The sequence below is a fragment of the Ursus maritimus genome, unplaced genomic scaffold, assembly GCF_017311325.1.
Source record: "Ursus maritimus isolate PB19 unplaced genomic scaffold, ASM1731132v1 scaffold_8, whole genome shotgun sequence".
Taxonomy (NCBI): domain Eukaryota; kingdom Metazoa; phylum Chordata; class Mammalia; order Carnivora; family Ursidae; genus Ursus; species Ursus maritimus.
In genome coordinates this window covers 66,510,345-66,521,044 of record NW_024426996.1, presented here as the reverse complement: position 1 = coordinate 66,521,044, position 10,700 = coordinate 66,510,345, and the positions used below count along the sequence as shown (strand labels likewise).

Sequence of the window (10,700 nt, the reverse complement as noted above, 5' to 3'; positions counted from 1 at the left end):
AGGCTCTTACTCCTCCCCTGTCCTTGAAATGTATGGTCTGCCCACCATTTCTGGACAAGAAGCCACTTCAAGGATGTAGCCTTGAGAACATAAGGTCTTGTTGAGACCATCTGGACTGCATATGTGACTGAATCACATTAAGGCCTCCATAAAAATTTTTAAGAGTCTGGTGGGTAGTACAGAAATTTACTTGTCTTGCATTCACCCAAGATAAGCCTCATAGGTAAGTTCCTTTCTGACTACACCTGCCACCTACCACTCGGGAGTGGCCTGCCTCTTTCTTCAGTCACTCCTCATTCTCTGTGTGCAGGGGGCCAGTTTGGAATTTCACCTGAGGAACTACTGAGGTTGCAAACCAACATCCTGCCTCCCTACCTGCCACTCAAAGAGCACCATGGTTTATAGTCATGCGTTTGGGGGTATTTGCAACAAACAGTGCTGTTTATAGTTGGGAAAACAACATTAAGTGACTTACCAAAGGTTAGAAATGTTAACTAGCTAGTCAGTGACAGATTTGGTATGAAAAATCATACATGTGTTTGTATATTTCTTATTTATGCTTGCTTATGTATTTTCATGAAATTTTTAAAGGTGGTTTATTTTCTCTGATATGACCTCCCTTGATTGGAGTTAAACTTCCACAGTAGTTGAGCCACATTTTAAAGTATTTGAAAGACACAATTTCAGGTAGAACCTGAAGTTTGCATCAGATATCAATATGTCTAATAATAAGTAAATAATAAGTAAACTTTCTAAGATTTGCAGTCTGATTTTATCATGCAGAAGGGATAATGTACTGATCTTGTTTGATAAACAATATTGTCTATTTAGATAATTTAGTGTCTTAAAAGGTGATGACAGACACATTAAGTTAGAGGGAAGTTCTTTGGTTCAATTTCACTAGAGGCCATTAAACAATAAATTTTTAAACAAAAATAAATATAAATACATAAGAAATGTATACATAAATATGCTTGATTTACATAAAAAATTACAGAAAACTATACTGAAGAAAATTGCAATCACACACAATCCTAGCACTTATGTAAAATGAGCATCTCCATTTTTTATGCATACTATATTTATAGTAAAGGTCATATATGTATATATAATAAGATGTATTTCACTTAAAATTACAAGCATTTTCCCACATCACTGAAAATTCATTGTCACATCATTTAAATGCACATATTAGGTTGAACCCTATGAAGCTGCTGATTTTTTTTTAAGCAGGCTCCACACCCAGCATGGAACCCAACATGGAGCTTGAACTCATGACTCTGAGCGGATATCAAGAGTCAGATATCCGGGGCGCCTGGGTGGCACAGCGGTTAAGCGTCTGCCTTTGGCTCAGGGCGTGATCCCGGCGTTATGGGATCAAGCCCCACATCAGGCTCCTCCGCTATGAGCCTGCTTCTTCCTCTCCCACTTCCCCTGCTTCTGTTCCCTCTCTCGCTGGCTGTCTCTATCTCTGTCGAATAAATAAATAAAATCTTTAAAAAAAAAAAAAAAGAGTCAGATATCCAACTGAGTCACCCAGGCACCCCAAATCGCTGATATTTTTATCATATTTGTCAAGAATAATAATTTCATGTGGTTTAATGATACTATCACAGTGGGTCTTAAACATTTTGGACCCCAAACCACAATAATTACATTTTAAATGGCAACCTAGAAACACACACACACACACACACACACACACACACACACACACACGTATACACCAGAAAGTAATTATTTCCATTTCTTTTCTATTTTTTAAACATTCTTGTCATTAATCTCTAAATTAATTTTACCATCTACTAATGATTGTAATCTGAAGTTTGAAACATTGCTTTCTCATACGAATATATTGTGATTTACTTAACCATACTTCCTACGGGTGGCTATGTAAATTAATTTAAATTTTTCTTTATTAAAAATGATGCTGTGTAAACATTGTTCTCTATTTCCCATCATTCTGACTTATTTCCTTAGGAAAGGAGTAGAACTCTTGGGTCCTGGGAACACTGAAATTTAATAGTAATAATGGCTACAGTTTATGGATGTGTGTGGGGCCCTGTTTTAGGCAATTTCTGTGCATTACTTCATGTCAGCCTCATGCAACCATAGGGAGTAGGTATTGCTGCCTTTATGTGATAGATGCTCAGAGAAAACAAGTGACCAAGTCAAGGCATACAGCCAGTGAGCAGGGAGCTAAAAATCAAACCCAAACCTCTGACTCAAAGCCTAGGCCTCATTTTGACTAGAACCGAAGCAATGGACTGTGGTTATACAGAACAGTATGATATAAACACCGGCTGTATCTCTTTTCTTGCTACTGTAGGACAGAACTGTGGGGTGATGTGAAATAGTGACTCATAGTGATTGCAGTTCATCTACTTCCTAATAACATTTGTAGAACATTAGGAATGCCAAGAGTTCCTAATTCTTGCTATAAAATTACTTCATAAATGAATTAGAAAATAGCCTTAGCTTCTTTAAAAGTGTGTCAGTATGCAAATATATGTGTGACTATGAAAGCTGTAAGAAGTTCAGCTAAGAAGCCCAAGATTTCCATGTCCAGGAACACTGAGACTGAGAGAGATCAATTCTCTGAGACTGTCCAGATGTCCACCAGGGTCACTCACATTAACGGAGCATTTTCTATGTGCCGTGTAACTTTCAAAACTCCTTAAATCCATCATTTAATCATACAACAATTTTGTGAGGTATCTATCATGATTATTAACATTTTATGTTGAAGTTCAAGCACAGAGAGAATGAAGAACCCGTCCCAGGCATCAGAGCTAGAAGTAAAATCTAGATTTGAACCCTGTGTCTGACTGACTAGCATGTGTTCTTTTATTTTTTTTTATTATGTTCAGTCAGCCACCGTGTAGGACATCATTAGTTTTTGATGCAGTGTTCAGTGATTCATTAGTTACATATAACACCCAGTGCTCATCGCAACACGTGCCCTCCTTAATACCCATCAGCCTGTTACCCTCTTCCCCCACTCCAAGCGTGTGTTCTTTTAGATGAGAAGAGATTTCTGGAGCTTCCATAAAGGCTGGATGTTAAAGTTGGGAGATTGATTCAGAACTGGGGCGGGGAAGACAAAAGATGAGCCTGAAGCATCTTACAGTGCCAGAAAATAAGGGTGTGATGAAAGAAACAAAACAAAAGAGAAGAAACAACCACAATGATAGGGGAATGTTGAAGGAACACAGGGGTCAACTAAAATTGCTCCCGGTTGCCAAGCTGTAACAATCTGAGCAACAAAATAAATAGGGTTATATTGGATTATAACCCAAAAGACAAAATAAATATCCATTAGTCCACACTGATATAAATGACTTATTGAATAAATTCATAAATGGAGAAGACACAAATATCCCAGGCAGAAGAATTCCAAGTAAATTATGTAAATTGTATTCTCTCAAGGAGTTGGAGCATAAACTCCCCCATCCTTAAGTATGGGCTATGCATAATAACTTTCTTCCAAAGAGTATGGTTTGGAAAGAAGGAAAAAAGAGAAATCAACAGTCATAGCTCATGTTGATAAAATGTACTCTTGCTTTTATGTGACATAATATGGCACTCTAATTCTTTGAGCTTTCTCCCCAGAACATACACTCCAGTCTAATTATGAGAAAAAAACATCAAGCAAATCTGACATTATACAAAACATCTGACCCATACGCCTCAAAACTGTCAAGGTCATCACAAACAAGAAATATCTGAGGAACTGTCACATCCAAGAGGAGCCTAAGGAGACATAGTGGCCAAATTTAATACGGTATCCTACATAGGATGGTGGGACAAAAAAAAGGACACTAGGTAAGAGCTAAGGTAATCTGAAGAAAGCATGGACTTTAGTGAATAATGCATCAATATTAATTCACTACTTGTAGGAAGTATTCCATTTTAATGTGATACTAATAAGAGGGAAACTGGATGAGAGGTATATGAGAACTGTCTGTACTATCTTTGCAATTTTTCTGTAAATGTAAATCTGGTCTAAAGTTAAAAAAAAAAAAACCTTTATTTAAAAAATGAATTTTAAAAAAAGGAATCTGACCTGCGATCTGTCAGATAAAGGTATTTATTGTATGCTTTTCTTGTCTGTTTTTTAATAATCTGCTGTTACCCACATTGTAGCATGTGCAATGAGGGGTTTAAAGGACATGCCCTTGGAGCCTATAGGAAGAGGTAAGCAAATGCAGGAGGAGCTGGGCACCCCCATGGCAAGACTAGGCAAGATCACAGGGAAGGAGCAGGCCAGAATGATGGATGACAAGCAAAAACCATGAAACACATGGCTTGGTCAGATTCCCTGGGAATCAACAAAAAGTATGGATGGGGCCCGGGCAATAGACACAACTGTGAGAACAGTTGGATTCTATGAAAATGGGAGAATATAAGCTCCATGAAGACAAAGATTTGTGTCTTTTGTTCACTGTTGTGTCCCCAGCCAGCACCTTGAAGAGTGTTTGGTACATAGTCATGCTCAATAAGTATTTGTTAAATGTATAAATGAAATGAGAAGACTTCTGAACCTACCTTTCACTTCCCTTTCAGTAACTCCCTGGAATGGGCACTGGACAAGGAGAACAGAATTATGTGTACAGGTTGTGTAAGTGTGTGTGTATGTGTTGAGAGATAAGAGAAGGATAAACCCTAATGATTATTAAATGTGATAAAATCAGAATTTTATAACTCTTGGTAACATTGCCTAAATAATTCCCACTGATGTCTGACATCTCAAAAGAAAATACCTGTTTATTATTTTTTTAACATTTTATTTACTTTGAGAGAGAGTGTGTGCAAGCGGTGGGGTAGGGGAGGGAGAGGGACAAGCAGACTCTGCTGAGCATGGAGTCTGATGTGGGGCTCGATCTCAGGACCCTGAGGTCATGACTTGAGCCGAAATCAAGAGTCGGGTACTCAACCAACTGAGCCACCCAGGTGCCCTGAAAATAGCTATTTAATTTGACAAAACGATTCATCCTAGAAAGAAAGTTTTCCCATAACCATAAATGATATTTGGGAGAAAAACTTTTTTTTTTCTCATCACTGTGAATGACAAAGAGATTACTTTTTAGGTTTATAATGTCTCCAGGCAGTACCACTCATATTTTATTCAGTATGAATTGGATTGTCAGTGAATGGTGTTTTCTTGAAGCTTTGAACTGTAGCTCTGATGTCAAATTATCAGTCACCTACAGGAAGCAGGTATAGCTATTCCAGAACTGTTCCAAAGAAAACATTATTTTAAGTCAGCCTCAATAATTCAAGTAAGCTTGCCATTCGGGACCTGCTCAGAGGTATGCATTGCCCTGATGGTGATAATGGTTGGTAGATGGTAATTGTTGAAATAGTGGTAAAGGTTCAGAATTGATCGTGTAGCCAACAATTGTGTCATCAGTAATCAGTGATTTCTGTGGATGGGATGGATTGAATCTGAATTGTGAAAGTTGATAAAAAGGTGATACTATCAGTAATCAGATCATAGAGTGCCATCTGAGATGTCATCTAGCAAACATTGTGGCTCAGGCCCTCCAGAGGAGGAGGCAGTCTATTGAAATGGTTAAGAATGGGATTTAGAAAACTATAGCCCGGGGGCTCAAATATGGTTCATATTGTTTTGTAGACAAGGTCTTATTGGAACACAGCGATGCCCATTTACTTCGGATTTGGGTGTGGCTACCACAGCAGAATTGAGTAGATACAATAAAGACTGTATGGCCTGCAAAGCCAAAATATTTACTATTTGGCTCTATATGGAGAAGTTTGATGACATCTGGTTAAAACCACAGGTTTTAGAGACTTAGGCAGAGTTGCGGTTCAACCCTGATTCGTAAATTTTAGTGCCAAACTCACTGGTGCCAAAACTTGAAGTGAACTGACATAAAACTGTCTCTAATCTATTTCTAATTACCTATCTATCCATCCATCCATCACCTACCAGTCTATGATCTATCATCTATCTATCATCTAATCTGTCTATATCGTATTAATCAGAGGACACTAACAGCTATACCAATACTTCCAGATCCTAGTGGCTTGGCACCATATAAGCTTACTTCTCACTCACACACAGTGAAATGGAGAGAGTGCTCTGTTCCATGCAGTCATTCAGAGATCCAGGCCCTTTCTCCTTTGTTGCTGGGCCAACTGAAATATGTGAGCTCATAGTCCCCACAGAGGAGAAGAGAGAAAGGAGATGTGGTCACTTCTACTCACATCTCATTGGTAAAATCTCAGTCATGGCTCCACCTAACTGCAGGGGAGGCTGGGATTATGGCCTATTCATGTGATCTCCGAGTGGAGCACATGGGCATTGGTCATCATTAGCAGTCCCTGCCATGCTTATCATGTATCATATTTCACCACACAAATATTACACATTTCATTATAGCATGCTGCAGACCCGACCAGAGACATTAAATAATGTGGAATAGTGTACTCAGGGCATTACTTCTCTAAATCCACAAGGCTGTGAATAACAAAACTCAGCTGGCTCTGAGGATTTCAGATGAGGGGCTGGGGATTATATACACCTCTCAGGCAGGATAACAGTTGCTAAGAGATGCATTCTGGTGCCAGACTGCCTGAGTTTGAATCCTGGCTCTCCTACTTTCTAGCTGTGTGACCTTGGGCAGGTTGCTAACCCTTTCTGTGATGCCCTTTCTTCGTTTGCTAAAAAGGAGGTAATAAGGGTACCTGTGAAGATGAACTAAGCTAGTATATATAATGCACTCAGAGCAATTGCCTGACTCATGAGTTCAAATGAGTCCTAAACAAGAGTCAATTATTATTCCTGTGTATAGCTAATACTATTTTTAAACACTTAATATTAGTGACTGACACACAGTAAGTATTTATTATATGGTGAGATGCAGAATTATCTTTCATAGCATCATGGACAGAACAATCATCTAGACTTTGAATGAATATGGTCAATGATAGATTATTTAACAAGATGACCAATGTCATTATTAATTGGCTTTATTAGAAAAATGTCCTGCTATGGTAACACCTCATAAATATGGAGCATGTATTTGGTGCCAGGCAGGCTCCAAAAGGAGCCAAGCCCTTTACTGACATTAGTACTTTTTCAGTCTTACATTCCCCCGTAAAGTAGCTTAGCTTGCTGATATTTTACAGAGATGAACACTAAGGCCTAGAGAGTTTAAATTCTCAGCCCGGGGTCTCACAGCCACTGAATGGCAAGGAGGGGATTAGGCACGGTCATAGCTAGATGCAGGTGCCACCTCGCTTCCTCACTCCCTCATCGTATTCACTCTGCCCTTTTGGGTTTAAGCAACTTAAGTAGAAAACTTCCTTTTCTCTTTATTGTAGAATCAGAATGGTCTCTGCTATACCTCCCAGGATGCTACTGTTACTCAAAATATGTTCATTGCCTAATCATTTCTGTTTTCTAGAGACTTTTCAGGTAGCTAATTGATTCAGAAAAATAGTTACAATAGCCTAGTGTTAAATTTGATTTTGATTTAACATTTATTAATTCAGCCATTAGTTTGCTTTTAAAGGAAAAGACATATCACCAATATGCTTATAATATATAGTCATTACAACTAATTTCCCAAATTATAATCAACGTTCATCACAATTACCAGCATTTTGCATAAATATTGTAATAGCAATGTTATGCATGGTCCCATATCATTAACACCAGACTAAATTTACATGTTGAAATTGGATACAATGTACTATAGGTAATTAATGGGACATTTCTGATGCATAAGTAATTTCAAGTAATGAAATCATTACTATTTTTTACCCTACTTGATTTCTGCAAACTAGCTATGAAAGATTTCATTAGGTGAACTGGAACCATTGACTTCGATGATATTGCTGTACTAAGGCTGTGCTGGAATTAATCTTGTTGCTGAAGTGCAGGAAACACTAACACAAGATTATCACGGGTGATCATAAACTGCCATCAACGGAAGAAATGTTACAGATGCTACCTGTGATGTCTCCCGTTGCTACTGCCACATCCAGGGCAAAGCCAACTGCCCTCGCCTTCACCACTGCAGGTTTCTTGGTCTACCGAACCTTCTACTTAGCCACTGCCGGCTTCTACTCTTCTCTCTGCAGTGATATCTCTTGGTTAAGTTATAAGACATGACATGTTGAGCTTCCTGACCTAGAGTCTTTATTTTAGGTGCACTCAGTCTGCAGGAGTACCTAGTACATGTGAGGAGACACTTTGCTGCCCTGGGAACCCTGCTTCTGGGGCCACTGACTGAGTGGCTAGCTCAGAAGGTGGCACTTTCTTCTCTCATCCTGATTCCTCAAAACCCCTGCTCCCAGATAGCTGGTGATGCCTACCTGGACTTTCCCCCTCTTAAATAAGACAGGTTTTGCCGAGATATAAGTCTATCAATTTAATTGTAATATCTTTTAAACTTTTCTCATCGCCAATGCCTCAATTATAGTTTGGGCTTAAGTTAGCTCCTGTCAGGATTCTTGGAATACAGAGCTGCTAAGTGAAATTCTTCTTTCTAGAAACATAGTCCTGATCCCATGACTTCCCTGCCGAAAATTCCTCAAGGACTCCTCACCTCCCAGAAGAGAATCCAGCCTCCTTAGCATCCTGCCTCAGACAGGTCAGAAGCTGGCCTCTGCCTCCTCATCCAGTCTTCCTTGTTGGCCTTTTCCCTATGTATTCTAACTTCTAGGTGATTTACAAATGTTTTATCTTCGTTCCCAGGCTTCTGCTTCTGACTCACTCCCCATTGCTTCCCATCCTGAGCCCTTACTCTTAACTAGCTTGTGCTTGTCCTTCATACCTAGTTCATCAAATCTATGGGCAGGCTTCCTTGATACATCCCCATGAGTACCTTTCCTTATTGATCCCATTCCATCATCTGCCCTTTATCATGGAACTCACTGAAATTTCTGCTCACATATAAGCTGCACCTCCCCCAAAGTGTATCACTCCCAATTATCTTGATTCCATTATGCATATTAATGATTCTGTAGCCAATTCCAATGTAGTGTGTGTGTGTGTGTGTGTGTGTGTGTGTGTGTGTGTATAACTGCCCCACACCACCAAACAATTCTCTGACACCACCTGGGTATCCTACAATTTAACTCAGCTCTGACCTTTTCTACCTGGAAATACAGCCAGATCCCACAGGTGAAGGGCTCATTCCTACAAGACTGCACTCCCCCACTTCAGATGCCAATTGCAATCCAGACTGTTACCTGTGCTTCTGAATGATGGGGTTTTGAAAAGACAAACAAAATTGACAAATTCTTAGCTAGACTAAGAAAAAAAGAGAAAGGACTCAAATTAATAAAACAATCACAAGTGAAAGAGAAAACATTGCAACTGGTGCCACAAAAATCAAAAGAATCATGAGACTACTATAAACAATTCTACTTCAACGGACTGAATAGCCTAGAAAAAAATGGATAAATTCCTAGAAACATACAACTTACCAAGACTGAATCATAAAGAAATAGAAAGTCTGAACAGACCTATAATGAGGAGATTGAATCACTAATCAAAAGTCTTTCAACAAAAAAAGCCCAGGACCACGTGGCTTCACTGGTAAATTCTGCCAAACATTTAAAGAATACCAATCCTTTCCAAACTCTTACAAAGAATTGCAGAGGAAGGAATATTTCCAAACTCATTTATGAGGTCAGCAGTACCCTGGAACCAAAACTAGATGAAGGTATCACAAGAAAAGAAAACTACAGGCTCATATTCTTGATAAATATACATGCAAAATCCTCAACAAAATTCCAGCAAATTCTAACAGCCCATTAAAAGGATCATACAACATGACCAAGTAATCTTTATCCCTTGGATGGAAAGATGTTTCAACATATAAACACCAATTAATGTGATATCCCACATTAATGGAATAAAGAAGAAAAATCGCATGATCATCGCAATAGATGCAGAAATAGCATTTGACAAAGTTGAATGTTTTTTCATGACAAAAACTCAACAAACTAAGAATAGAAGGAAAGCATCTTCACATAATGAAGGCCATATATGACCAGCCCACAGCTAACAACGTGCTCAATGATTAAAAACTGAGAACTTGCCCTCTGAGGTCAGGAGCAAGGCAAGGATGCCCAATATTGCCACTTCTATTCAACAGAATACTGGAAGTCCTAGCTAGAGAAATTAGGCAAGAAAAAGTAATCAGATGACATGATATTACATATAGAAAATCCTAACAATTACACCAAAAACTGATAGAACTAACAAACAAATTCAGTAAAGTTGCAAGATACAAACTCACATACAAAAATTATTGTGTTTCTATACACCAACAATGAACTACCTGAGATGGAAATTAGGGAAATGATCCCATTTTTAATAGCACCAAAAAAGAATAGAATAAAAACCAAGAATAAACGTAACTAAGGAGGTGAAAAACTTGTATACTAAAAACTGTGAAACACTGATGAAAGAAATTAAAGAAGACACAAACAAATGAAAAGTTCATGAGTTGGAAGGCTTAATATTGTTAAAATATTCGTACTACCCAAAGCTATCTGCAGATTCACTACAACACTATCAAAACCCCAAGTGGTATTTTTTACAGATAGAAAAAAATGCATATGGAACCACAAAAGACCACAGAAATCCAAATCAATACTTGAGAAAGAACAGAGCTGAAGGCATCACAGTTCCTGATTTCAAAGTGTATTACAAAGTT

The 10,700-nt window shown here is 38.5% G+C and overlaps 1 protein-coding gene across 4 annotated transcripts in view; it reads right to left on the bottom strand.

Annotated features, from left to right (window-relative positions):
* KCNIP4 (potassium voltage-gated channel interacting protein 4) overlaps positions 1-10,700 on the bottom strand; it is a 524,684-nt gene that overhangs the window by 11,356 nt on the left and 502,628 nt on the right. The window lies entirely within an intron of this gene.